This window comes from Bos grunniens, chromosome 13 (genome assembly GCF_055505025.1).
Source record: "Bos grunniens cultivar Pamir isolate PY7600 chromosome 13, Bosgru_T2T1.0, whole genome shotgun sequence".
Taxonomy (NCBI): Eukaryota; Metazoa; Chordata; class Mammalia; order Artiodactyla; family Bovidae; genus Bos; species Bos grunniens.
The window spans coordinates 63,064,487-63,091,091 of NC_141177.1; the positions used below are offsets into that span (position 1 = coordinate 63,064,487).

Here is a 26,605-nt window from a genome sequence, read left to right on the forward strand (position 1 = left end):
AAGCATCTTATAATTTCAAGGCTGCAGTCACCATCTGCAGTGATTTTGGAGCCCAAAGAAACAGTCTGTCACTAGTGATGGGACCAGATGCCAGGATCTTAGTTTTCTGAATGTTGAGCTTTAAGCCAACTTTTTCTTCCTTTCACTTTCGTCAAGAGGCTCTTTAGTTCTTCTTTGCTTTCTGCCATAAGGGCGGTGTCATCTGAATATCTGAGGTTGTTAATATTTCTCCCGGCAATCTTGATTCCAGCTTGTGCTTCCTCCAGCCCAGCATTTCTCATGATGTTCTCTGCATATAAGTTAAATAAGCAGGGTGACAATATACAGCCTTGATGTACTCCTTTTCCTATTTGGAACCAGTCTGTTGTTCCATGTCCAGTTCTAACTGTTGCTTCCTGACCTGCATACAGATTTCTCAGGAGGCAGGTCAGGTGATCTGGTATTCCCATCTCTTTCAGAATTTTCTACAGTTTGTTGTGAACCATGGTCAAACACTTTGGCATAGTCATTAAAGCAGAAATAGATGTTTTTCTGGAACTCTCTTGCTTTTTCCATGATCCAGTGGATGTTGGCAATTTGATCTCTGGTTCCTCTGCCCTTTCTAAAACCAGCTTGAACATCTGGAAGTTCACGGTTCACATATTGTTGAAGCCTGGCTTGAAGAATTTTGAGCATTACTTTACTAGTGTGTGAGATGAGTGCAATTGTGCAGTAGTTTGAGCATTCTTTGGCATTGCCTTTCTTTGGGACTGGAAAGAAAACTGACCTTTTCCAGTCCTGTGGCCACTGCTGAGTTTTCCAAATTTGCTGGCATATTGAATGCAGCACTTTCACAAAATCATCTTTTAGGATTTGAAATAGCTCAACTGGAATTCCATCAACTCCACTAGCTTTGTTCATGGTGATGCTTTCTAAAGCCTACTTGACTTCACATTCTAGGATGTCTGGCTCTAGGTGAGTGATCACACCATCGTGATTATCTGGGTCATGAAGATCTTTTTTGTACAGTTCTTCTGTGTACTCTTGCCACCTCTTCTTAATATCTTCTGCTTCTGTTAGGTCCATAACACTGCTGTCCTTATTGAGCCCATCTTTGCATGAAATGTTCCCTTGGTATCTCTAATTTTCTTGAAGAGATCTCTAGTCTTTCCCATTCTATTACTTGCTATACATTCATCTTATCGAAGCTTTTTCTTCCCAACCCAGGGATTGAACCCAAGTCTCCTGCATTGGCTAGAGGATTCTTTACCACTGAACCACTAGGGAAGCCTAAGATGTAGAATATCAAGTGATAATTCATGTTTTTAAAGGAAAAAAATAAAGAGTTGAACATTGGGGATGCTATTTATGGTTGTTGTTGTTTAGTCACTCGGTCGTATGGAACTGCATGATATAGTGTCAGGAGTTTAGAAACCATCAATAGGATGTGCTTTAGTTGTTTTTACATTCCTCTCACTGAAATGGAAAATCTGTCAAAACTTGAAAAATAGAACATAGCAAGAGCAACACTGCACCAATTTCTGAGACCGGATTTTATGAAACTGGCAGCTTTTACTTCCTGTCTCTTGGCATACTTACTGTTAGAACCCAGCCCCATGCTGTAAGGAATTGTAAACAGTCCACGGAAAGGTCCAAGTGAGCAGAAACCGAAACCTAGCCCATAGTACTGACTGAGTTCCCAGACAATGGTTTGTCCCAATGTGCTAGCCACAAGAAAGAGCTAGCAACTGGATAAGAATGGACCTGCTAAGGTAGATCAGCTGGTAAAGCATCCGTTTGTAATGCAGGAGACCCTGATTCGATCCCTGCGTGGGGAAGATCCCCCGGAGAAGGAATAGGCTACCCAATCCAGTACTCTTCAGCTTCCCTGGTAGCTCAGATGGTGAACAATCCACCTGCAACTCGGGGAGACCCGGGTTCGATCTCTGGGTTGGAAAGATACCCTGGAGAAGAGAACAGCTACTGACTCCAGTATTCTTGCCTGGAGAATTCCATGGACGGAGAAAACTGGCAGGCTACAATTCATGGGGGTTGCAAAGAGTCAGACGCAATTGACTGACTTTCACGTAATCTCCATTCAACCAGCCCAAGCTGATATTTAGTAAAGATAAGATGCCCCCTATCAAGTTTGGGCCAAATTGACAGCCAGAGAAAAAAGTGGAGAGCGCACTGTCGTTTCAAACCACCAAATTTAGGGGTGATTTAGGTAGTTCAGTCACTCAGTTGTGTCTGACTTTGTGACCCCATGAACTGCAGCATGCCAGGCCTCCCTGTCCATCACCAACTCCCAGAGTTTACCCAAACTCATGTCCATTGTCTTGGTGATGCCATCCAACCATCTCATCCTCTGTCATCCCCTTCTCCTCCTGCACCCAATCATTCCCAGCATCAGGGTCTTTTCGAGTCAGCTCTTTGCATCAGGTGGCCAAAGTATTGGAGTTTCAGCTTCAACACCAGTCCTTCCAATGAATGCTCAGGACTGATCTCCTTGCAGTCCAAGGGACTCTTAAGAGTCTTCTCCAAAACACCACAGTTCAAAAGCATCAATTCTTCAGCTCTCAGCTTTCTTTATAGTCCAACTCTCACATCCATACATGACCACTGGAAAAACCATAGCCTTGACTAGATGGACCTTTGTTGACAAAGTAACGTCTCTGCTTTTTAATATGCTCTCTGATGCCGCTGCTGCTGCTGCTACTAAGTCGTTTCAGTTGTGTCCGACTCTGTGCAACTCCATAGATGGCAGCCCACCAGGCTCCCCCATCCCTGGGATTCTCTAAGCAAGAACACTGGAGTGGGTTGCCATTTCCTTCTCCAAATGCATGAAAGTGAAAAGTGAAAGTGAAGTCGCTCAGTCATGTCCGACTCTTCACGACCCCCTGCTGTCTAAATTGGTCATAACTTTCAAGGAGTAAGCGTCTTTTAATTTCATGGCTGGAATCACCATCTGCAGTGATTTTTGGAGCCCAAAAAACTAAAGTCAGCTACTATTTCCACTGTTTCCCCATCTATTTACCCTGAAGTGATGGGACCAGATGCCATGATCTTACTTTTCTGAATGTTGAGCTTTAAGCCAACTTTTTCACTCTCCTCTTTCACTTTCATCAAGAGGCTTTTGAGTTCCTCTTCACTTTCTGCCATAAGGATGGTGTCATCTGCATATCTGAGGGTTATTGATATTTCTCCTGGCAATCTTGATTCCAGCTTGTGCTTCCTCCAGCCCAGCATTTCTCATGATGTACTCTACATATAAGTTAAATAAGCAGGATTACAATATACAGCCCCGACGTACTCCTTTTCCAATTTGGAACCAGTCTGTTGTTCCATGTCCAGTTCTAACTGTTGCTTCCTGACCTGCATACAGGTTTCTCAAGAGGCAGGTCAGGTGGTCTGGTACTCCCATCTCATTCAGAATTTCCAGTTTATTGTGATCCACACTGTCAAAAGCTTTGGCATGAGTCAATAAAGCAGAAATAGATGTTTTTCTGGAACTCTCTTGCTTTTTTGAGGATCCAGTGGATGTTGGCAATTTCATCTTTGGTTCCTCTGCCTTTTCTAAAACCAGCTTGAACATGTGGAAGTTCAGTTAATGTATTGCTGTGGCTTGGCTTGGAAAATTTTGAGCATTACTTTACTAGCATGTCTTAAATATTGCACAAAATTTTAAAGAATTAAAATTAATAATAAATGCATATACATTTTACAGGCATGTATCAGATAAATGTAACAGTTCTATGATGACCTACAAGACCTTCTAGAACTACACCAAGAAAAGATGTCCTTTTTTCACAGGGGATGGGAATGCAAAAGTAGAAAGTCAAGAGATACTTTGAGTAACAGGCAAGTTTGGCCTTAGAATACAAAATGAAGCAGGGCAAAAGTTAACAGAGTTTTGCCAAGAGAACACACTGGTGATAGTAAACACACTCTCCCAGCAACACAAGGGACAGCTCTACACATGGACATCACCAGATTGTCAATACCGAAATCAGATTGATTATATTCTTTGCAGCCGAAGATGAAGAAGCTCTATACAGTCAGCAAAATCAAGACCGGAAGCTGACTGTGGCTCAGATCATGAACTTCTTACTGCAAAATTCAGGCTTAAATTGAAGAAAGTAGGGAAAACCAGTAGCCCATTCATCTATGACCTAAATCAAATTTCTCACAAATAGTGGAAGTGACAAATAGATTTAAGGGATAGAATTTGATAGACAGAGTGCCTGAAGAACTATGGACAGAGGTTCATGACACTGTACAGGAAGCAGGGATCAAGACCATCCCCAAGAAAAAGAAATGCAAAAAGGCAAAATGGTTGTCTGAAAAGGCTTTACAAATAGCTGGTAAAAGAACAGAAGCTAAACGCAAAGGAGAAAAGGAAAGATATACCCATCTGATTGCAGAGTTCCAAAGAACAGCAAGGAAGAAACAAGAAAGCCTTCCTAAGTGATCAATGCAAAGAAATAGAGGGAAATAATAGAATGGGGAAGACTAGAGATCTGTTCAAGAAAATTAGAGATACCAAGGGAACATTTCATGAAAAGATGGGCACAATAAAGGACAGAAATGGTGACACCTAACAGAAGGAGAAGATATTAAGATGATGTGGCAAGAATACACAGAAGAACTATACAAAAGAGATCTTCATGACCCAGATAACTACAATGGTGTGATCACTCACCTAGAGCCAGACATCTTGGAATGAGAAGTCAAGTGGGCCTTAGGAAGCATCACTACAAACAAACCTAGTAGAGATGATGGAATTCCAGCTGAGCTATTTCAAATCCTAAAAGATGTTTCTGTGAAAGTGCTGCATTCAATATGCCAGCAAATTGAAAAACTCATCAGTGGCCACAGGACTGGAAAAGGTCAGTTTTCATTCCAATCCCAAAGGCAATGTCAAAGAATTCTCAAACTATCGCACAATTGCACTCATCTCGCACACTAGCAAAGTAATGCTCAAAATTCTCCAAGCCAGGCTTAAACAGTACATGAACAGAAAACTTCCAGATATTCAAGCTGGATTTAAAAAAGGGAGAAGAATCAGAGATCAAATTGCCGACATCCATTGGATCATTGAAAAAGCAAGGGAATTCTGGGAAAACATCTACTTCTGCTTTATTGATTGCACCAATGCCTTTGACTGTGTGGATCACAAGAAACTGTGGAAAATTCTTCAAGAGATGGGAATACCAGACCACCTTACCTGCCTCCTGAGAAACCTGTAAGCAGGACAAGAAGCAACCATTAGAACCACACATGGAACAATGTACTGGTTCCAAATTGGGAAAGGAGTACGTCAAGGCTGTATATTGTCACCCTGCTTGTTTAACTTATATGTAAAGCACATCATGTGAAATTCCGGTCTGGATGATGCACAAACTGGAATCAAGATTACTGGGAGAAACATCAACAACTAATAAGCAGATGACACCACCCTTATGGCAGAAAGTGAAGAACTAAAGAGTTTCTTGATGAAAGTGAAAGGGTAGAGTGAAAAAGTTGGCTTAAAACTCAGCATTCAAAAAACTAAGATCCTGGCATCTGGTCCCATCACTTCATGGCAAATAGACAGGGGAAAAGTGTAAACAGTGAAAGATTTTACTTTCTTGGGCTCCAACATCACTGCAGACATTGACTGCCACCATGAAATTCAAAGACACTTGCTCCTTGCCAAGAAAAGCTCTGACCAACCTAGAAAGCATATTAAAAGCAGAGACATTACTTTGCCAACAAAGGTCCATCTAATCAAAGCTGTGGTTTTTAGTAGTCATGTATGGATGTGACAGTTGGACCATAATGAAGGCTGAGTACTGAAGAACTGATGCTTTTGAACTGTGATGCTAGAGAAGACTCTTGAGAGTCCCTTGGACTGCAAGGAGATCAAACCAGTCCATCCTAACGGAGATCAGTCCTGAGTGTTCATTGGAAGGACTGATGCTGAAGCTGAAACTCCAATACTTTGGCCACCTGATGCGAAGAGCTGACTCATTTGAAAAGACCCTGATGCTGGGAAAGATTGAAGGTGGGAGAAGAAGGGGACAACAGAGGATGAGATGGTTGGATGGCATTGTCAATTCAATGGATGGGAGTTAAAGCATACTCTGGGAGATAGTGAATAACAGGGAAGCCTGGAATGCTGTAGTCTGTGGGGTCTGAAAGAGTCAGACACTACTTAACTACAGAATAACAGTTTAGAGATGTTCATGTGTTCTCGTTGTAAATAAGATAGCCAACAAAAGTTTGAGAGATTTTCCCCAAACTAAGAATTTAATGAAGAAAGTCATCAAGATTAAAATACAGTCCTCCAGCCTTATCGTTTAATGTTTTTCCCATAGACTGTGCCCCTTTGCAAAGGTTTTAAAGGTATTTATTTTCTAGGGCAGGTTTGCGCTTAATTGGCATTCTTCAAAAGATAACTCCAGCACTAATCAGGGCAAAGAAATCTAACATTATGCTGGAAGTCAAGTGCACATTCCAGACGAACATTTTAATATCAGTGTTCCTTCCGTAAGCCTTAAGTAGCAGTATTTATGAATAATTGGCAACAGCATTCTATCCAAACATCTGGGCAGTACAGTCAATTATACCATTAACAAGGAGAACAGAATAGCATCAACTCCAGCAATAACAAGGCAAAAAAATAGCCAACAAAATTAAATGTTAAAGGTTAGTAAAAATGTCAGATGACAGACTCTGATTGTATGCAACTTGAGAATTCACCGACCCATCTTTAAAAATAAATCTAAAAAAGTATATTCACCTACCATTCCAGAAAGTATCTTGCGAAGTTTTCATTTTAAATTTACTGAAAAGAGACCCTACGTAACTGGTATTTCCTGCAGGGCTTGCATATCACTAACACCCAGGAAATATATAATAACAAAATCAAAGAATAAAATGCCACACGGAAGAGGTTACACAAGCCTTGCAAAGTCAAGAACGCAAAGGAGAAAATGTAAGCGGACTATCAATCTTGTTAGTAAACTCAACCAAAACACTGGAAGTATGGCTCAGGATTCATTTCCACACCAAGCCAATGAAACAGAAAACTTTCTGTCCTTCTGACTGGCAAAATAAAATAAATATTTCCTTCTTCCATCCCAATGTTTTGGCCCAGATGAATCAAGAAATATATAAATCAAAATCATTGTTCATGTTTCTGGCTATCCTAGTCAAACAATCCCCTCAGCAAATAGACAACATCCAGAACTGGATGGAAGACAATTTCTTTTTTATATCAAATTTCCCTCTAAAAACAACTTCACTAAAAAAAAATAAAAAATAAAAACAACTTCACTAACTGCCATGACAGATGTCTTTTGGGGGGATGTTCTCAGCTTTGATTTCTCTATTTCTCTGCCCTTAGCCCAACTGTGTCTTGCTTCTAAGGAGCTGTTCAGAATACGCTTTAAATATTTGTTGATGAAGCATCTCCCATAAATTTTAACTACTAGATGTAAAATAGTCATTACTGATTATACCAGATACTCCATGGATTTGTAATAATAGAGTGGTTAACAATTCAGGAGTGGGAGTTGGAGAGATCCTGGTTTGAATCCTGACTATTTCCTATTAGCACTATGACACTGGGCGAGATACTAAGCCTTTCCAATCCGATCTGATTTTACAAGGATTACATTGGATTAAGTATGAAAACAATTGAGGATTTTTTAATTTGCCCATGGGTGAAGAAATAGTCCAATTAGCAGTAAAACTTATTCTTGTCTGTCTCCAAAGCCCTATTCTGCTGCTGCTGCTAAGTCACTTCAGTCGTGTCTGACTCTGTGCGAGACCATAGACGGCAGCCCACTAGGCTCCTCCATCCCTGGGATTCTCCAGGCAAGAACACTGGAGTGGGTTGCCATTGCCTTCTCCAATGCATGAAAGTGAAAAGTGAAAGTGAAAAGTGAAAGTGAAGTCGCTCAGTCGTGCCTGACCCTTAGCGACCCCATGGACTGCAGCCTACTAGGCTCCTCCATCCATGGGATTTTCCAGGCAAGAGTACTGGAGTGGGGTGCCATTACCTTCTCCGAAGCTCTATTCTATCTACTGCAAAATACCATTTCCAAAAACACACATGAAATGCATATGCAGTAGATGGCACAGAAGTATTATTCAATGCAGAGATTTTTTTAAACCAGCATTCACATATATTGTCACTGTAAAACTTTATGCATATTAGCACATTTCCTAAAAAATAGAGCAACATGGTAGTAAATGCTTCTCATGAGAGAACATCCCTTCATAACAACTCTTGGAAGGCAATTCTCTATTAGACTCTTACATTTCCAAATGCATTGCAAGCAAGGAAATGATTGTCCTTTTTCCCCAGACTTTCAAGGAGATTTGATTTAAAAATAGCCTTGGAAGACAGATATTTTTCCCTTCAGGAGCAAAAAAGAGTAGTTTTGCTTCCTTGGCAGATAGAAACAGTATCTTTCACCAGACCAACTGCCCATTAGAGAACAATCAGATTCCCCGAAGTCAGGGTTCCTCTCCTGCAGTGCAATCCATGGTGTTTCCAGGGTATCATCTGACTCATCACAGCACCTTGTGTAAACGGAGGCTGGGAAACTGGTGTAAAATGCTGACACTATTATTGCTATGAGAAATCACATCGTTTTTTATTTGTTTTGATTTGTTCTACCAGCATCCATGAAACCATTAAGCTGACTTGTCAGTCTGCAAGTGGGGAAAAATCTCAGACTATTCACAGCTCTTAACAACTTACGTGTTTTTTAATACAATTCTCAAAATTTTGAAATTGAACTTCTAGGTAACCATAGCAGAGTTAAGCTGGACCACATATTTCCTCCTCATAAAACTAATGGAATTAAAAAGGAGCAGCAATCTACTAAAGAAGTAGTTATACACCAAACTTAAAAGATTTCAAAGAGTGGTATGTTGAATAGAAAATTCTGTGTGATCACTAATCCCACCAGCAAACTTCAGAGAAGGTATTGGTAAAGGAGGACAATAATTCTCAATCTGGAAAGAAACTTGTCAGGGGAGAAAGACAGAAGCCCCAGAAAATGTTGAGAAAAAAAATGAGAAAATAACTATAATTGCTACAAGATATTCATGTTTGCAGTGAACATCAGCAAGATTCATCATCTCTATGACTGTTTGACTCCCCCAAAAACATATGTTAAAGTCTTACCCTCCCCCTAGTACTCCAGGATGTGACTATATTTGGAAATAGGGTAGCCTCAGAGGTAATTAGGAGACTGGGGAGATGAATCTACAAGCTGAAGAACACAAGGATTATTGCCTGCCCTCCTGCCCCCAGAAACTAGGAACAGTCAAGAAAGTATTCTACCCAAAGTTCACAGAACTTCACTTTAGACTTTTGACCTCCAGAACTTGAAAAATAACCTTTTAAGGTGGTAGTTTGCTATGGCCGTCTAGGAACTTAATGCAGTGATGAAAGTAAATGAACAACCTATATCTTTGGGACCATACCCATCAGCATAGCATAGACAAAGCTGCATTAAGCCCAAGTTGAACTCTCAACAGCCCCTCGCTTGCATGGGCACTTGCTCCATCCTCCCACCACCCCAACAAGACCAAAAGGGAATGGGACAAAGTGTGCTGTCCTGCAATTCAGAGAAAAATAGATCTTAGGTTAGTCTCTTTCTCACTCCTTAGGCTCCATGCATCATCAAATCCTACTACCATGCCAGTGTATTCAGAACTCTTACCAATGCCACCACAATCACCTCTCTCACTTTGACCACTTTCTCCCAACTGAATTCTTGTAGCAGCTTTTAAACTGATCTCTCGTACCCTCATATGCCCTTATGCTCTATTTTCACACTGCAAGAAGAGCAATCCTGTTAAAGATGGATCATGTCACTCTGCTCAGAATCCTTCAATGGCTTCCCATCTTTCTTCATATAAAAACCTAAGGTCTTACAGGGGAAGTGGAGGGAGGCTCAACAGGGAGAAGATACATATATATAATTATGACAGATTCACGTTGTTGTATGGCAGAAATGAACACAACATTGTAAAGCAATTATCCTCCAAATAAAAAAGTTTAATTTTTAAAAATTAAAAAAATAAAGAATCTAAGGCCTTATAAGAACCACAGGGCCCCACATCATCAGGCTACCTGCTACTCTTAGACGCTCTCTCCTTCTTTCCTCGACAGTGGCTTCTTTGGTAAACTTCAAACATGCCAAGCCTTGAGGCATACCGCTCTGCCTAAAACACACTTCCTGCAAACAGTTAACAATGTGGTTTATTCCCTCACATTTTATGGATCTCTGGTCAAGTGATCCTTTATCAGAGTTGCTTCCCTTAATCACTCAAAAATGGTAAATCTCTCTCCCCTACATGTCCTTACCCTGTTCTGTTTTCTTAACATGACATATATCTACCTAAGAGATATATTGGTTTATTGCTATATGATTGTTGGTTTATGTTCCCTCCTATTAGAATATAAGGCCCTTGAGGTCAGGGACTTTGTTCTGTTCATTATTATATTCTGAATGCATAGAAAATAACTCCCACTGAACAAATATTTGTTATTAAGTAGGTGAAGACCAGTTCTGTGTGCTACCTACTGGCTATCTTTATAAGAGTAACTGGAAGATCTGGACAGATGTATCACAATGGCCCAGTAAAATGAAATGTTCTATGCTTTAAAAATATAATAAAAATAAAGGGCTACCATGGTGGCTCAGTGGTAAAGAATATACCTGCCAATGCAGAAGACACAGGTTCAATTCCTGACCATGCCATGGAGCAACTAAGCCTGTGCTCTAGATGCCAGGAGCCACAACTACTGAGCCAATGAGCCACAACTCTTAAAGCCCCCGTGCCCTAGAGCCCATGCTCCACAAGAGAAGCCCACACACAACTAGAGAGTAGCCCCCACTCTCTGTAACTAGAGAAAAGCCTATGCAACAACAAAGACCCATCACAGTCAAAAATAAATTAATTAAAAAAAATTAAGCAATATAGTCTATAGTCCTCAGGAAATGGCAAGAGAGAAAGTATGTCTTATTCACTCTGAATCACAATTATTTAACATACATTTGTTTATTAGACTAATAGGTCAAAATGGCAAATTTTATGTACCCTTCCTATAGTTTATAACATCACTTCTTTCTCCTCCAAAACAACCAGTATTTGTAATAATTTACCCATAATCATAATCCCAGCATTAAATATGGAAAAATTCATCCTCTAAAAAAATTCTATAGACAATGTCACAAAAACAATTTCAGTATCTAAACTGAATGCAAATTTAGTAAGTAGCTTTCTTTGAAATTTTTTTCTTTCAAATTTACTCAAACATATCTACATTTCCATAGTATTTATTTATAATATGTCTAATGTGTTCATTCAGTTCAGTTGCTCAGTCATGTCTGACTCTTTGCAACCCCCATGGACTGCAGCACACCAGGCTTCCCTGTCCATCACCAACTCCCAGAGCTTACTCAAACTCACGTCCACTGCATCACTGATGCCATCCAACCATCTATCCTGTGTTGTCCCCTTCTCCTCCCGCCTTCAATCTTTCCCAGCATCAGGGTCTTTTCTAATGAGTCAGTTCTTCACATCAGGTGGCCAAAGTATTGGAGTTTCAGCTTCAGCATCAGTCCTTCCAATGAATATTCAGGACTGACCTCCTTTAGGATTGGCTGATTGGATCTCCTTGTAGTCCAAGGGACTCAGAAGAGTCTTCTTCAACACCACAGTTCAAAATCATCAATTCTGTCTAGGTTGGTCATAGCTTTTCTTCCAAGGAGCAAGCCTCTTTGAATTTCATGGCTGCAGTCACCATCTGCAGTGATTTTGGAGCCCAAAACGTAAAGTCTCTCACTGTTTCCCCATCTATTTGCCATGAAGTCATGGGACTGGATGCCATGATCTTAGTGTTTTGAATGTTGAGTTTTAAGCCGATTTTTTTCACTCTCCTCTTTCATTTTCTTCAAGAGGCTCTTTAGTTCTTCTTCGCTTTCTGCCATAAGGGTGGTATCATATGCACATCTGAGGTTATTGATATTTCTCCTGGCAATCTTGATTCCAGCTTGTGCTTCCTCCAGCCCAGTGTTTCTCATGATGGACTCTGCATATAAGTTAAATAAGCAAGGTGACAATATACAGCCTTGACGTACTCCTTCCCCAATTTAGAACCAGTCTGTCGTTCCATGTCCAGTTCTAACTGTTGCTTCCTGACTTGCATACAGATGTCTCAGGAGGCAGGTCAGGTGGTCTGGTATTCCCATCTCTAGAAGAATTTTCCACAGTTTGTTGTGATCCACACAGTCAAAGGCTTTGGTGTAGTAAATAAAGCAGAAGTAAATCTTTTCCTGGAACTCTCTTCCTTTTTTGATGATCCAACGGATGTTGGTAATTTGATCTCTGGTTCCTCTGCCTTTTCTAAATCCAGCATGAACATCTGGAAGTTCATGGTTCACATACTGTTGAAGCCTGGCTTGGAGAATTTTGAGCATTACTTTGCTATCATGTGAGATGAGTGCAATTGTGCGGTAGTTTGAACATTCTTTGACATTGCCTTTCTTTGGGATTGGAATGAAAACTGACCTTTTCCAGTCCTGTGGCCACTGCTGAGTTTTCCAAATTTGTTGGCATATTGAGTGCAGCACTTGAACAGCATCATCTTTTAGTATTTGAAACAGCTCAACTGGATTAACCCTCACCAATAATACATTTTTATTAGAGTCAAATTTACCTTTTATCTCTCATGCTCTTAATAATTATGCATAAAGTAAAAGAAATGTGTTAATATTTTACAATTTCCTCTAATTTTCATTTGCCCCACAAGAATGTATGATACACCTCAGAAATAACTTTAAGAGGTATATAAGTTGGGGAGTAGAGCATGCAATGGTGTTCCTCAAATTAAATTCTGAAAGATTTTTAAAAGAATAAAACATTCTTCAAAGCAATGATTTCAAACCTTGAAATTATGCAAGTTAACATAGAATTCCAATGTGTGGCTAAGCCAACACATGGCCAGTGGGTATGTTCTCTATTGTGTGAAATCCTGTTGCTCAAAGTTAATGCATAAACTTGTCAAATACAGTAATGAGCCCTGACACAATTGTGTACATCAAAAGCCTAGCCAGGCATTTACAAGTATATAAACCTTTGGGATAAATTATTTCCTTGACTTCTTGGATTACAATGTTATTGGAACTTGGCATTTGGGGGAATTGGAACTTAATGAACTTTAGATGAACCAGGATATGGGCGGCTGCCTCTAATGAATCACTGTGACACAGCCTCCTTTCCTTCCTTCTTTTTTTTTTTCAAATACGAAAGTGAGTTGGGTAAGAGTCAGTTTATTTCCATCAAAAGCTCAATGAGGATTTGCAAGGTGAGTGGGAGTGGGAGCCTTTGCTCCGATGAAGAGCTAAAAGGGTTCACTGGCTGAATACTAGATATTTAGCCATTTGCCAAGCATCTAGAAAATATAACCTTCTACTGTGTTTTACAAAAGATACTTGGAAGCAATTTAGAGTACAACGATTCTCCCAAATGGGTCATCAGTCACAAACAACCTGAGTTCCCACTGTCATACTCTCAACCTAAACCCAGGGAACTGCCCTTCAGGTCTCAGACGTGAAGGTTTTGCCTCAATTTCTAAGAAAGAGTTCCAAAGCAAAAGTAAAAATGATGCAATTATACAGTTCTGGATCTCAAACCCAAAGATGCGAATCTGACATCAATTTACCAACCCCCAAGACGAATTTCACTTATAAGTGATGATTTTCGTGTACCCAATATGTGACTTAGTATCACACTTCTTAACAAGGGAATCAAATGTTATTCTACCACATACTCAATTTCCCCTCCTTCCTTTTTTCCTTTCCCTTTTACCACCAGCACCACAGTTGTATGTAAGTTTGCATCCCTATCTATTTGTCTTTGAATTATGACCAAAGGTACCATTTTAGTGCCTAGAGCAGCCACGAAAGTGACTACGAACCATATAAGCAATTAATTTGAGTGTAAGTTGCATAACATCCTAAATATCCACGGGGAACTAAAAATATAAAGAGGAATGTCTTCTTCCTTATGCATTTTTTCTACTCTGCCTTACTCCAGATAAAATAAAAATGCTTATTAATGCCTGAGATATTACATAATTTAAAGTAACATGATGATCTGGTGGACATGCTAAAGGCAGAGCCCAGCACATTTGAAGTCAGCAAGACTGAAACAAGCTCTAGCTGTCAGTTAAAAAGCATCTGGTTTTATTTCCCTGAAAGGCCTTGCAGAGGCTGACCCTGCCAATTTATACTACCATTCTCAATCTTGCATAACATTAGGTTAGCAACCTCTTAAACACAAGTAGGCTAAAGTCTGCCATCAGCTTCCAAATTCTCTCTGCTTTCATTCTACAAATCTGTCAGTTTTGGAAATAAGTTCATTTGCATCTTTTTTTTTAATTCCAAGAGGTATCATATGATGTTTGCCTTTCTCTGACTTAATTCACTTAGTATGATAGTCTCTAGGTCCATCCATATTGCTGCAAATAACATTATTTTATTTTTATGGCTAAGTATATTCCCCTACTCAATAATATTCCACATACACATTCTATATACACACCATGTCTTTTTCCCATTCATCTGTCAATGGACATTTAGTTTGCTTCCGTGTCTTGGCTACTGTAAACAGTGCTGCAGTGAACACTGGGGTACATATATCTTTTCAATCTTGCACTCATTCAAATTTAGTTGCAACAACTCATCAATACTATAACTCACCTCAGGTCACTCATGACCTCACTCCCTGTTAAATATTAGTAATACCGCATTTTAGAGTTTTACTATCATATTTCACATCTCCACATCCTTCTATACTCATGTCCCCTCTTTCATTCCTAAAGCCATCTCTTTCCTAACATCACATTATTCTGGTTATTTCTCCATGTTCTGGTCTCATCTTTGCGGGTTCATGCACCACTCATTGACTTTAGAGATTAGTCTGGCCAGGCTCAGTTCTACCCCTTTCTTTCACTGTTATACACTCTCTTCTTAGATTCACCAGTGTTTCCTAAATTGACAGTTTTCACCCAGAACTCTTCTCTAAATTTCAAAACCACATAAGTACCTATGTGACATCTCTTAAGATGTCAGTTACTTTGCAATATGTAAAAAACTGAATTCATCACCCTGCCGTCAACCTAATTTGCCTCCTGTGTTCCCCTCAAGACCTTGTTCTACATGCCAAATAAAGTTTCCTTGACATCTCCTTTCCACTGATTTCTTCATTTCTCATACATGTGTGTGCACTTGTACACATGTATGTCTGCATGAAAGAGAAAGCCTCCTGTGGGCATGGATGGATATCTTTGAGTGCCTATGTGAATCTTTTGGTGATTAAAGTGGAATTGGTCAATAGGGTATGTGATTTGCTCTAGAAATATTAAACTGCTTAGAGCAGTACAGAGGTTGAACAGTTGAGTTTAATGGGAAATTAGGCTTTGCAAGATGAATATAATGGAAGAAAAGGGAAGGGATTAGAGAATTCAAGAGAGTAATTATGTTAGATCATAAACTCTTATGTGGAGTAATAGGTCAGATGAGATCAGGTGCATTTAAGGTGCTACGGCCATATACCTATGTTGAAGAGTAGAGAAAGTAAGAGAGAGTAAGTATTGATAGAAATAATGGTCAATACTCTGTAATGACCTATATGGGAAAAGAATCTAAAAAGAGTGGATATATGTACACGTGCAACTGATTCACTTTGCCGTGAACACTGTAAAACAACTAAACTATTAAAAACTTTAAAGATAAAAAATAAAAGAAATAATGGTGAGATAAAAGGTTTAGAGGTCTACATAGAGCCAAAGAAAATGAATGGAACAGGCTGGAGATCAGTGAAATGCTTAAAATTTTTGAGTAATTGAGAGGCCAAGTTCTAAAGAAGAGGAAGAACTATGTTAAAAATCATTAACTTCAATAGGGGAGGAAGGTATCACCAAATCAAATTTATTCATTGGTTTTTACCACAGCACCCCAGTATATGCCACCATGTATGGAAATACCCAATAATACTCGTACCTGAAGAAGAAAGTGGGGAAAACAACTAGACCATTCAGGTATGACCTAAATCAAATCCCTTATGATTATACAGTGGAAGTGAGAAATAGATTTCAGGGACTAGATCTGATAGACAGAGTGCCTGATGAACTATGGACAGAGGTTCGTGACATTGTAGAGGAAACAGGGATCAAGACCATCTCAAAGAAAAAGAAATGCAAAAATGCAAAATGGCTATCTGAGGAGGTCTTACAAATTGCTGTGAAAGGAAGAGAAGCAAAAAGCAAAGGAGAAAAGGAAAGATATACCCATTTGAATGCAGAGTTCCAAAGAATAGCAAGGAGATACAAGAAAGCCTTTCTTAGCGATCAGTGCAAAGAAATAGAGGGAAACAACAGAATGGGAAAGACTGGAGATCTCTTCAAGAAAATTAGAGAAACCAAGGGAACATTTCATGCAAAGATGGGCTCAATAAAAGACAAAAATGGTATGGGCCTAACAGAAGCAGAAAATATTAAGAAGAGGTGGCAAGAATACACAGAAGAACTGTACAAAAAAGATCTTCCTGATCCAGATAATAATGGTATGATCACTCATCTAGAGCCAGACATCCTGGAATGCAAAGTTAAGTGGGCCTTAAGAAGCATCACTACGAACAAAGCTAGTGGAGGTGATGGAATTCCAGTTGAGCTATTTCAAATCCTCAAAGATGATGCTGTGAAAGTGCTGCAGTCAATATGCCAGCAATTTGGAAAGTTCAACAGTGGCCACAGGACTAGAAAAGGTCAGTTTTCATTCCTGTCCCAAAGAAAGGCGATGCCAAAGAATGCTCAAACTACTGCACAACTGCACTCATCTCACACGCTAGTAAAGTAATGCTCAAAATTCTCCAAGCCAGGCTTCAGCAATACGTGAACCGTGAACTTCCAGATGTTCAAGCTGGTTTTAGAAAAGACAGAGGAACCAGAGATCAAATTGCCAACATCCGCTGGATCATCGAAAAAGCAAGAGAGTTCCAGAAAAAACATCTATTTCGCTTTATTGACTATGCCAAAGCCTTTGACTGTGTGGATCACAATAAACTGTGGAAAATTCTGAAAGAGATGGGAATACCAGACCACCTGACCTTTCCTGCCTCTTGAGAAACCTGTATGCAGGTCAGGAAGCAACAGTTAGAACTAGACATGGAACAACAGACTGGTTCCAAATAGGAAAAGGAGTATGTCAAGGCTGTACATTGTCACCCTGTTTATTTAACTTATATGCAGAGTATATCATGAGAAATGCTGGACTGGAAGAAGCACAAGATGGAATCAAGATTGCCGGGAGAAATATCAATAATCTCAGATATGCAGTTGACACCACCCTTATGGCAGAAAGCAAAGAAGAACTAAAGAGCCTCTTGATGAAAGTGAAAGGAGAGTGAAAAAGTTGGCTTAAAGCTCAACATTCATAAAAGAAAGATCATGGCATCCGGTCCCATCACTTCATGGCAAATAGATGGGGAAACAGTGGCTGACTTTATTTTGGGGGGCTCCAAAATCACTGCAGATGGTGAATGCAGCCATGAAATTAAAAGACACTTACTCCTTAGAAGGAAAGTTATGACCGCCTAGACAGCATATTAAAAATCAGAGACATTGCTTTGCCAACAAAGGTCCGTCTAGTCAAGGCTATGGTTTTTCCAGTAGTCATGTATGGATGTGAGAGTTGGACTATAAAGAAAGCTGAGCACCTAAGAATTGATGCTTTTGAACTGTGGTGTTGGAGAAAACTCTTGAGAGTCCCTTGGACTGCAAGGAGATCCAACCAGTCCATCCTTAAGGAGATCAGACCTGGGTGTTCATTGGAAGGACTGATGTTGAAGCTGAAACTTCAATACTTTGGCCACCTGATGTGAAGAGCTGATTCATTTAAAAGAACCTGATGCTGGGAAGGATTGAGGGCAGGAGGAGAGGTGGACAACAGAGGATGAGATGTTTTGGATGGTATCACCGACTCAATGGACATGAGTTTGGGTAAACTCGGAGCTGGTGATGGAGGCCTGGTGTGCTGCAGTTCAGGGGGTCACAAAGAGTCGGACACAACTGAGTGACTGAACTGAACTCATACCAGATTATTCTAACGTATATAATTTGTATATTTATTTCTAATGGCAGAACCAGAATTATTTCTAAATTACCTATAACCATCCCTTAAAGAGAACAGTAAAAAAAAATAAGTATATTTACTGAGGATAATATCATTATTTACTGGAGTCTTAATTTTTTAAAAATTAAATTAAAATAAACATTACAAGAAAACATAGGTACTATACACGTTAGTAAAATTCTGCACATGTAAAAAGTCTGGGAGAAATATCTAAAAATATAAATGGAAAAGATTCTATTTGTGTGGTAATAGTTTAAAAAGTAAATGTGGATAAATAACATAATTCAATATATTTTATTCTTTGGAAATAATCTTATATATGTCATTGTAAAAGAATAATACCTTATCTAAGGTTAAAAAAGAAAGCAAGAATTTGTCAGTAATACATAGCTATGGCATGGGAGATGTGGCTTAGTGCCTCTCATAAGGCAACAGAACAATAAAATTTACATTATGTTTTTTCCTTCAACTAAAAATAGCTGAGTTGGCAAATGAATGAATCATGTAGTAGAAACTCTGACAACGTTGGCTACATTCTGGCACATTGTAAAGATATTCTTATCACTCATATTGTAGGATTTCTGGTAAAGTACTGCAATTAACACTTTTAAAAAGGAGTATTTTAGAAATACATGTTTTGTTGAATATACTGAATAGTAATATTTCAAAACAATTTTTAAAAACCATAGTGCTTCCTGAGCACCTCGAAAGTATAATATATTTAGCTCCCTTATGAATACAATTATATTACGGTATTCCATACACTTTTCAGAATTCCCTAAATCAGTGTTATTAGACTGAGATTCAGCACTACTGTCTAAATTACTCAGCATAGCACATACCAAAATGAGCAGTATAAATATAATTTCTCAGTAATGAGGATATAAAAATGTAAGCCTGTGACTTGTGGACAAAATTATCAGTTTCAAATGTCTACAAAAATGCTTATAAAGAAAAGGAACTATTCAGTTACCTTAAAAGTCTATGCTTTTAAGTAGAATTATCCTTTTAAATTGCCAGACCTGGATGATAAAATATGCCAGGCCAAGTTCCACCTGTACAGATAAACTCTTCAAAATATTGGCTTTGCAAGGCTTTAAAATTTCTTATTTCAATGGAATTGACAGACCAAGAACAGATGCGAAATCCAAAGATGTGAGAACCATATCTTATCACTTCTTCCCTTGAAGTTTAATCACAGGAAAAGCACTGAGAGCACACAGATTGGTCTTTCCTATTTTTAAGACTCCATGAGAAAAAGCATTTTTCTAAGGTAACTGAAGTCCAATCACAACATTTTTTCATTTAAACTCAGCATCTCGAATTGTAACCTGGAGGTGAATCATAAAATTGCTATAATGCCTGCAAGCCTCATACTTCTCAAGGATACAGCCCAGAATGTTCAATGTAAAGAGTGATATTTCCCAGATATCATGAGGCCCTTGCCCGAACAGAAAGGAAAGCCCTAAAATATAAACAACATTTAGTGAGATTGTTTTCAGCACCAAAAAGTAGATTTGGGGAGGAAACTGCAGAGATTGTGTGTGTTGTGTGCTTAGTCGTGTCCAACTCTTTGTGGCAGCCATGGACCATTAGCCCACCAGGCCCCTCTACCCATGGGATTCCCAGGCAAGAATACTAGAAATACAGACAGTTTCCTACTGCAGGAGATCTTGCTGACCCAGGGATTGAACCCGCATCTCATATCTCCTGCGTTGGCAGGCAGGTTCTTTACCACCCGGGAAGCCACCTGAGAAGCAGAGATTATAGAAATGAGAAAATATTTCACGTGGTTTTTCCTCAGATGTCAGGTGTTAAAAGCACTACTGAAGATACAGTATCATTCAAAAAAAAATTTAACATACTCTAAATTTTTTAATGTTCTTTTAAATAGCTTTTTTTCCAGAAAACTAAGATCATGGCATCTGGTCCCATCACTTCACGGGAAATAGACAGGGAAACAGTGGAAACAGTGTCAGACTTTAATTTTGGGGGCTCCAAAATCACTGCAGATGGTGACTGCAGCCATGAAATTAAAAGACGCTTACTCCTTGGAAGGAAAGTTATGACCAACCTAGATAGCATGTTCAAAAGCAGAGACATTACTTTGCCAACAAAGGTCCGTCTAGTCAAGGCTATGGTTTTTCCAGTGGTCATGTATGGATGTGAGAGTTGGACTGTGAAGAAAGCTGAGCACCAAAGAATTGATGCTTTTGAACTGTGGTGTTGGAGAAAACTCTTGCGAGTCCCTTGGACTGCAAGGAGATCCAACCAGTCCATTCTGAAGGAGATCAGCCCTGGGATTTCTTTGGAAGGACTGATGCTAAAGCTGAAACTCCAGTACTTTGGCCACCTCATGCGAAGAGTTGACTCACTGGAAAAGACTCTGATGCTGGGAGGGATTGGGGGCAGGAGGAGAAGGGGACGACAGAGGATGAGATGGCTGGATGGCATCACCAACTCGATGGACATGAGTTTGAGTGAACTTGGGAGTTGGTGATGGACAGGGAGGTCTGGCGTGCTGCAATTCATGGGGTCGCAAAGAGTTGGACATGACTGAGCGACTGAAATTTTTAAATAGAAAATTTAGACAAAAACAGTATTTCAAAAGTGGAAGTCATGTTTTTCCTCCTTTTCCTTTATGTGGCAATTCACTATCAAAGAACAGGAAGAAAAAAGTTAGATCTCATACTAGGTAAGTTTTGCTACTTACTCTTCATTTGCAAAAATGTTTTGGTGGCCATATTAGAAAATTATGACTAGATGAAATTTATGATCCTGGCCTACACCTTCTATCCAAATACTATAGAAATATTATCTTGAATTCTAGCCATCTGATATTTAAGGAATAAAAAGATACCCTAACCAGACAGTACACATGTACTATGGGCCAAGCAGGTTCCAATCACAAAGCAGTACCATTGTGTAACTATCACCAAGTACTGTAATAAAATAAATTGCTAGGTAGTAACTTTAATTAAAGGTGAATTTCTCTAATTCCATTATTTTGAGATGTTCGAGCTAACTCCCCTAAAAGAACAAATGTAAGTAGAGAAGGGATGTGAATAAAGCCTGCAAACTCAATTTACATGTGAGTCACATGCCACAACTAATTCTGTAAGAAGTTCTCTTGATAGTCTTAAAACATTTTTTAAGTGTGGTCTGTATCTATTTCTAATTGTATAGATTACTACAAAGTGAAATTCAAATAGATGCTTAATACATATATGTGAAATCTAGAAAAATGGTTACAGATGAGCTTGTTTGCAATGCCGAAATAGACACAGGGGTAGAGAACAAACGTATGGACACTAAGGAGGGATGAATTGAGAGATGGGGATTGACATACACACACTACTATGTACAAACAGATGACTAATGAGAACCTACTGCATAGCCCAGGGAACTCTACTCAGTGCTCTTTGGTGACTTAAATGTGAAGGAAATTCTAAAAAGGGAAAATACACACATACATATAGCTGATTCACTTTGCCGTACAGTGAAAACTAACAGCACTGTGAAGCAACTATACTCCAATTTAAAAACAAAATTGAAATGTTATCTACATAATTTCTGAAGTAATTAAGCTATAAAAATAAAGCTATTAACTCTAAAAAAATCTAGATGTTTCAGCTGACACTCAAAAGCAGTATTTCTCAGTAGAGATATTCATATTTGAGGTACAATAATGCTTCAGACTTGCTCTACCAGCCTTGAAAACTCTGAACTGGAGCAGACACCCCAGGGATGGGATGCCAAAGAACTGGACCGTGAAGGGAAAGGCATTTGACCAGCACATCACTCCCTGTTCTCTCTCATTCCTTCAAGCTCCCCACTGTGCCCCCATGGCCACTGTTAACCCACCTTCTGTCACTATATATCAGTTTGCATTTTTAAAGAATTTTATGTAACTTAAATCAAATACATAATATTTTCAATCGGGCTTCTTCTACTCAGCATAATTATTTTGAGACAAATCAATGTTGCAGTGTGTAGTACTGGTTCATTCCATTTTCCAACTGAGTAGTATTCCATTGTATGGATATACCATGGCTTGACTGATAGATATTTGGGCTGTTTCCATTTTTTTGGTTATTACAAATAAAGTTGCTGTGAACATACACTTTCCAGTCTTTGTATGGATATATGCTTTCTTTCCTCTTGGGCAAATGGCCAGGAGCAGAATATAGAGGCTATCCAGTAGGTATTTTTAATTCTGTAAGAATCTGCCAGTTTTCCAAAGTGGTTGTATTGTAATATTTTACATTCCTATCAGCAGTCTGAGAGTTCTAATTCCTTCACAATCTGCAAACATTTGCTGGGTCAGTCTAACTGTATCCAGTCTATTAGATATATATTGTTATCTCATTGAAATAATTTGCATTGCCCTAAGCACTAATCTTTGGCCACCTCATGCAAAGAGTTGAGTCATTGGAAAAGACTCTGATGCTGGGAGGGATTGGGGGCAGGAGGAGAAGGGGACGACAGAGGATGAGATGGCTGGATGGCATTACCGACTTGATGGACATGAGTTTGAGTGAACTCCGGGAGTTGGTGATGGACAGGGAGGCCTGGCGTGCTGCGATTCATGGGGTCGCAAAGAGTCGGACACAACTGAGCGACTGAACTGAATTGAAGCACTAATTATGCCAAGTATCTTTTCATGCATATATGCTATTTGTTCAGTTAGCTTTTTTTAATCCAATCTTATAACCACTGCCTTTTATTAGGATAATTATTCCACACTACCGAGGGAAGACCCTCTGAGTACTCTACCCAGGGCTCCATAATTGTGAAGTTTTCTAGTCTAGCTGAAGGAACAGGGACTATTTTGACCTTGACAGCCACATACTGCTCCAGCTAGTCCTTTCAAATGTTTCCTTCTCTCAACTCAGGTCTGTTGGTTTCTCACCTGAGCTAATCACTATCCCGCTAAACACCTGCAAGAACCTTCTTGCAGATCAAAGATTCTTTGTGTAAATATCTCTTTTCCAGATCTCTGGCCCATGGACTTGAGCTGATCTGGTCACCTTGAACTCCGTTATATTTCTTCAATTCAGGGAGTCAACTGTATTCTACCCAAGTTCCCCCACCCTGCACTACAGCCTAGAAATTTCCTCAAGACTGCTGCACCAATCATGGGTTCACCTCATTTGTTTTCTGTCAGTCACTGTTCTCCATGCCTGATGCTCAATGCCTTCAAAACTGTTTCATCTGTCTTGTCCAGTTTTATTTGTTTCAGGAGGTAAAGTAATTCTGGCAGACATAGACATTTATAATCTTAGAAATTTATGACTTAAGTGATGATAGGATTTTCTGTTTAAGAGTCATCAGATAAGGGATCCCAGAGTTTTCAGATAGGGCATAGGACAAACAAGTCAGACTCACCAAATAAATATGAAGGGACTATTAGAGAGAAATATAGAATTGCCTTCTCATTACATCCCACAAGTTGCTTCTGTTCATTGAACCAGTTATTCAACCACTAGAAAAACTTTAACGATTCTAAGTATGAGATTCACTCATTCATCTAACCCTTTACTGACTTTCAGTAAAACTGCAACCTCTCTCTATTCAGTGATAATTGTAAAACTTTCTCATAGACTGAGGCATTTACTTTGCCCTTGTAAAGTTTTCCAGTCAACATTTCTTGCCCATCTGCTGCCACTGGAACAAAGGAAACCCACTACCCCTTGGTGATATTTGCTGCTCACACAGAAAGATGTGACGATGGAATCAGGCTTCACCCTGCCAGTTGTTTTTGCAGGGTCATAGAGCAATCTTTACAACATTGCCAAACTGGGCTCTGCTGCTCCACACCCTGGACTACCCAGGGTAGTGAAATGGCTACCCACACCAGTACTCCTGCCTGGAGAATTCCATGGACAGAGAAGCCTGGCAGGCTACAGTCCACGGGTCACAAAGAGTCGGACACGACTGAGCGACTAACACTTTCACTGCCACACACTATCTTTTATATTCCTCTGACATTAACCTAAATCTATGTCTTTGTACGGAAACCCAAAAGAAAAGGTTTCGGTCAAGAAACCTTGTACCATAGCAATAAAAATGCTTCCAAAGGAAATAAAGACATTGACTGGTAGACTCCTTACTGTATAAAAAGGAGAACCTTCAGTATTTCACTATTTCAAGATTTTTCAGCATTTTTATTGCACTTAAAGCAGCCTGCTGCTGCTAAGTCGCTTCAGTCGTGTCCGACTCTGTGCGACCCCATAGACGGCAGCCCACCAGGCTTCCCCGTCCCTGGGATTCTCCAGGCAAGAACACTGGAGTGGGTTGCCATTGCCTTCTCCAATGCATGAAAGTGAAAAGGGAAAGTGAAGTCGCTCAGTCATGTCCGACCCTCAGCAATCCCATGGACTGCAGCCTTCTAGGCTCCCCCGTCCATGGGATTTTCCAGGCAAGAGTACTGGAGTGGGGTGCCATTGCCTTCTCCATAAAGCAGCCTAGAAATGCTTTAACATTTGATGATTCAATTAACATGTCTATTAAGCATCTCTTTAGTGATGAGCACTATCCATTGCACTGAGAATACAGTTGTGAGAATACATCGTTCTTCAGGATGCTTGTGGTCTGGAGTGGGTCTCAGGGTTCTATAGGCAAGTAAGTATAAAATCAGAAAAAAATTTGTTTCCATAAAAGGTCATACCCAAGATGAACTATTACAGAATTTTTAAATTATAAAATAAACAAGTTTTTAAAAATCACAGAGATGAAGCTCACTTATTATCACTCGTCTTAAACTCTACCAAGCAAACCATCAAGTCTTCCACAGGTAAGTGCTATCAGGCTTGCCAAACCATGAACCATGGGTTAAATTCCACTTGCTTCCTGTTATTTTTATAAATATTTATTGAACACAGCTGCTCATCATTTACATATTGCTTAAGGCTGTGTCATCCTATCAGAGTTGAGTAGCTGTAAGACATCACATGGTCCCTGACACTGAACTTATTACTACTGACCCTTTAGAGCACTGGTCCCAACCTTTTTAGCACCACAGACCAGTTTCATGGAAGACAAATTTTTCCACAGACTCAGGGTTAGGGGGATGACTTTGGGATGATTCAAGCATGATACATTTAATGTGCATGTTATTTCTATTATTATTACATCAGTTCCACTTCAGATCATCAGGCATTAGATCCCAGAGGTTGGGACCCCTGCTTTATAGGGAAAATTTGCTAGCTCCCACATCAGATTATTAACTGATCAGTCCTGTGTCTAAACAAAGAGCTTTACCTAAACCAAGATTAATACTCGGCTGCTTTGAAATCTATATTAAAGGAAATGAAACCACCCATGAGCCAAAGAGCCAATTTTATGTTTAACAGTGGCTTTCTTTCCACTCAGCCCATCATATCTGTTTTGTTTGTGTAGTATCAGAGAACACCTTACCATTAAACTCTCTATAGTCCTCTACGTGTTTTTATATGCCACCTCTTCCCTCAAAAGCCAAAATGTTTCAAGCTTCTTACAACTGTCAAAATCATTTTCTTTGCATTACCTTGATTTGGTAAATGCCATTAAAAAGTATCAACTATTTCTACTACTATTTTCTTGAGGTTTTTTTAAATAATCTTTTTTTGAGAAGGGAATTATCCCCTCAATATCAATTTCTTACATTCTGCTTTTCTAATGTCACCTTTTGCCAATAACATAGGTGCTCTCATTGATTTACAAATAGTTCTTTGACATACTAAACAATTTTACCATAACACAGATTTCTTAAAGCCATTTAATTTAGAATTGCTTGCATAAGATAGAGATGTTTTAAAATATTATCAATTACTCCCAAATAGATCATTAAGCAACTCAACAAGCCTCAATAAGAGTATCAAGCAAATCTAAAGAAATTCAAAACAAAATAATTCAGAACCTTGTTGCCTCAACTGGTAAAGAATCTGCCTGCAATGTGGGAGACCTGGGTTCAATCCCTGGGTTGGGAAAATCCACTGGAAAAGGGAAGGGCTACCCACTCCAGTACTCTGGCCTGGAGAATTCCATGGACTGTATAGACCATGGGGCAGCAGAGTCGGACACAAGTGAGTGACTTTCACTTTCATAACTAAACTTCCTTAAAAATAAGAAGTCATGGAAAAAGAATCTAAAAAAGAGTGGAGATACATATATATATATATATATATATAACACTGATTCACTCTGCTGTACAACAGAAACACATTTTAAATCAACATATTCCAATACATTTTTTATAATTTCAAAAATTAAAAAATAATAAACTTTAAAAATTAAGTCAGTTGTTAACACAAAGGTGTTTCTCATGAAAGTATAATGGAGAAAATGTCTTTATTTCTGTATGGACAGACCAAAAACTGGTAATTTACTTAATTGGTTTGGGCTAATATAGGAGAATATCATAGACTGGGGGGCCTAAA

At 39.2% G+C, this 26,605-nt stretch overlaps 1 protein-coding gene across 8 annotated transcripts in view; it reads right to left on the reverse strand.

Annotated features, from left to right (window-relative positions):
* MALRD1 (MAM and LDL receptor class A domain containing 1) overlaps window positions 1-26,605 on the reverse strand; it is a 754,524-nt gene that overhangs the window by 727,443 nt on the left and 476 nt on the right. The gene's annotated exons all lie outside the window — the stretch shown is intronic.